The following is a 3,920-nucleotide window of genomic DNA, read 5'->3' as shown; positions in this document are numbered from 1 at the left end:
GCTAAAGGAGTCTTGAGCAAAAAGAACAGAGCTGGAGTCATCACACTACCTTCAAAATATATTACAAAGCTATAGTAACCAAAAACAAATGGTAGTGGCATACAAGTAGACACATAGACCAATGGAACAGAATAGAGAACACATAAATAAATCTGCACACTTATAGTCAGCTGATTTTTGACAAATTTGCCAAGAACCTACATTGGGGAAAGGACAGTCTCTTTGGTAAATAATGCTGGGAAAACTGGATCTCCCTACACAGAAGAATGAAACTGGATCCCTATCTATCACCATATACAAAAATAAACTCAAAATGAATTAAAGACTTATATGTAAGACCTGAAATAATAAAATGACAAAACTACTAGAAGAAAACATAGGGAAATGCTTCTTGACATTGGTCTTTGGAAGGATTTTTTTCTTTTTTTGCATAAGACCTGAAAATCACAGGCAACAAAAGCAAAAATAGAAACAAAAATGTGATTATTTAAAGCTAGAAAGCTTCTTCACAGCAAAGGAAACAATGAACAGAGTGAAAAGACAACCTTCAGAATGGGAGAAAATATTTGCAAACTATATATCTGACCAGGGGTTAATATCCAGAATGTATAAGAAACTCAAACAACTTAATAGCATAAAACCCCAAACAATCCAATTAAAATTGAGCAAAAGGCTTGAATAGACATTTCTCAAAGAAGACATATAAATGACCAACAGGTATATGAAAAAATGCTCAACATCACTAATCATCAGGGAAACGCAAATCAGAACTACAATGAGATATCATCTTACCCCAGGTAGAATGGTTACTATCAAAACAACAAAAAACATGTTGGCAAAGATGTGGAGAAAGGGGAACCCTCGCACACAGTTGGTGGGAATGTAAATAAGTACAGCCCTTATGGACAACAGTATGGTGGTTCCTCAAGGAACTAAAAATGGAGCTCCCATATGATCCAGCAATCCCACTACTGGGATTGAAATAAATATGGGAAATGAAATCAATATGTCAAAGTGACATGTGCACTCCCATGTTTACTGCAGCACTATTCACAATAGGCAAGGTATGAAATCAGTCTAAGTGTCTGTTAACAGATGAATAGATAAATAATATGTAGATATATATATGCGCAATGGAGTACTATTCAACCGTTATAAAGGAGGAAATTCTGTCATTTGCAGCAACCTGGATGAACCTGGAGGACATTATGTTAAATGAAATAAGCCAGGCACAGAAAGACAAATACCACATAATCTCCCTCCTATGTGGAGTCTAAAGAAGTTGATCTCACAGAAGTAGAGAGTAGAATAGTGGTTACCAGAGGCTGCAGAGGTTAGTGGAGAGGAGGAGATAGGGAGAGATTGGTCAACAGGTACAAAGTTACAGTTAGATAGGAGGAATAAGTTCTTGTGTTCTACTGCACAATAGGGTGACTATCGTTAACAATATATTTTGTGTTGTTGTTGTTGTTGTTTTTTGAGATGGAGTCTCGCTCTGTTGCCCATGCTGGAGTGCAGTGGCACGATGTTGGCTCACTACAACCTCTGTCTCCGGAGTTCCAGTGATTCTCCTGCCTCAGCCTCCCTGAGCTGGGATTACAGGTGCATACCACCACACGCCGCTAAGTTTTGTTAAAAATACAATACTAAAAAATGTAGAGCTGGGGTTTCACCAGTTGGCCAGGCTGGTCTCGAACTCCTGATGTCAGGTGGTCTGCCCAGCTTGGCCTCCCAAAGTGCTGGGATTACAGGCGTGAGCCACTGCACCTGGTCAACAATATTGTATTATATATTTTGAAATAGCTAGAAGAGAGAATTTTGAATGTACCTACCAGAAAGAAATGATAAATGTATGAGGTGATTGACATGGTAAATACCCTGATTTAATTTTTACACAATGCACATATATATATTGAAATATCACACTATACCCCATAAATATAGATCATTATTAAGTGTGAACTAATAATAAAATAACTAATAATAACTAACAAACAACGAAACAAAAATAATAATAAGCTGCAGACCACAAAGCTTATTAGAGGTAAAGTAAGGTTAATTCTTAAATGCATTAGATTTAGATTTATGATTCCTTTAACTTTGCTATGAAACATTAATCATTCATAGTAAAGTACTTCCTTTAGTTGATTATATATATATTTTTTCTCAGTTAATTCAATATTATTCCACATTTAGAGTTAAAATTTTTCTACCAGGGTTTTTTTTTTCCTACTTCAATTTGTTTCCTCTGACAGGATACAAGACAAACACCCAGTTTGCCTGAGTTTTTGAAGCGTATTTCCTTTGCCCACTTGAATGATCAATAAAGATATAAGTCCAATTGGCAAAGTGAAGAGGGGGTTCTACCAGATTTTAATACACAGTAAAATATATGTAAGTAAACCAGAAGTAACGTTTTCCCCGACAAAACTATTTTGAAAATCATTTTCAATTCATGTGCCGTGAAAAATGTTTAGATTTTCCCCCAATGATGTAATTATAGAATTGAGATACATCTTATATACCTGCATAGCTTATGGGCTAACAAAGATGATAGTAAGCCAGATAAACTGTGTGTTAGTTTTTCATATGTCTCAATGGGGAATCTTTTTTATTTTTTTGAGACAAGGTCTTGTCTCCCAGGCTGGAGTGCAAGTGGTGTGCTCCTGGGTCCCTGCAACCTCCACCTCCCAGGTTCAAGTTATTCTCATGCGTCAGTCTCCTGAGTCGCTGGGACGACAGGTGCCCACTACTATGCCCAGTTAATTTTAGTATTTTTAATAGAGATGGGGATTCACCCTGCTGGCCAAGCTGATCTCAAACTCCTGACCTCAAGTGATCCTCCCGCCTTAGCCTTCCAAAGTGTTGGGATTACAGGGGTGAGCCACTGCGCCCAGCCTCTTTTGTTCTTTTAAATCATCTTGCCCTCAACTTCTTGGTCAATGCTTATATGAAATTTTAGCAAAGCAGTGATTGAAAAGCAGAGAATTTAAAGTCCCAGAGTTGGAGGAGTAGTTCGTCCAGAGGCATCCGTCAAGTGATAGACTTTTTGGGGATGGTAGGAATAGAACAGGTCCGAGGAGTTACTTTTCTGGAAAATCAGGAAGTACTCATTGCTTCTCGTTCTTCAACTGGAGACAGAAGTAACCAAGACAACGTGATTACATATTTGGCAAAGAGCTTCAGACCTCACATCTTGCCTTACTCTCAGAAAGAGAATGAGGATGCTGTTGGACCAGAGGGAAGAAAAGAACCAGTTCATGTGGTTCTTGATGCTGCCACATTTACGTCCCTGAAGAGGAAGGCTGAGGAAACCAAAATTTGTGTGCCAGGCAAGCACTTAAAATACTTCATCTTTTTTTTCTTTTTTTTTTTTTTTTTTAGATGGAGTATCACTCTGTCACCCAGGCTGGAGTGCAGTGGCACGATCTTGGCTCCCTGCAATCTCCACCTCCCTGGTTCAAGCAATTCTCTTGCCTCAGCCTCCTGAGTAGCTGGAATTACAGGTGCCTGCCACCATGTCTGGCTAATTTTTGTGTTTTTAGTAGAGACAGGGTTTCGCCATGTTGGGAAGGCTAGTCTTGAACTCCCGACCTCAGGTGATCCGCCCACCTCAGCCTCTCAAAATGCTGGGATTACAGGCATGAGCCACCACACCCAGCCAATACTTCATCTTTTTAAGTCCTACCAACATATATGAGAAAGATGTCAACGCTGTCTTATAAATAAGGAGCCCAAGGCTCAAAGAGGCTCATTTGTCGTTGCTTTTATTTTGTGAATTAGCATTTATAGAGTACTCTTGCTAGGTGTCAGCACCTGTATAATTTATTTACGTATTTTGTCTCATTCGGTCTTCAAAACTTGTGTGCCATCATCCATACCACAGGTGACAAAAGTATGAATAAGAAATGTTAACACAT

The 3,920-nt window shown here is 38.7% G+C and overlaps 1 non-coding gene across 1 annotated transcript; it reads right to left on the bottom strand.

Moving 5' to 3' along the window:
• Positions 1 to 2,237: 2,237 nt before the first annotated feature.
• On the bottom strand, positions 2,238 to 2,363 carry LOC117098171. Its single transcript, XR_004443226.1, has one exon. It is a non-coding gene; the product is annotated as a small nucleolar RNA SNORA27 (small nucleolar RNA).
• Between the last annotated feature and the right edge of the window lie 1,557 nt (positions 2,364 to 3,920).

The sequence above is a fragment of the Trachypithecus francoisi genome, unplaced genomic scaffold (genome assembly GCF_009764315.1).
Source record: "Trachypithecus francoisi isolate TF-2019V2 unplaced genomic scaffold, Tfra_2.0 Lachesis_group15, whole genome shotgun sequence".
Classification (NCBI taxonomy): domain Eukaryota; kingdom Metazoa; phylum Chordata; class Mammalia; order Primates; family Cercopithecidae; genus Trachypithecus; species Trachypithecus francoisi.
Note: the sequence above shows the minus strand (reverse complement) of the source record. Positions and strands in the feature narration are given on the sequence as shown.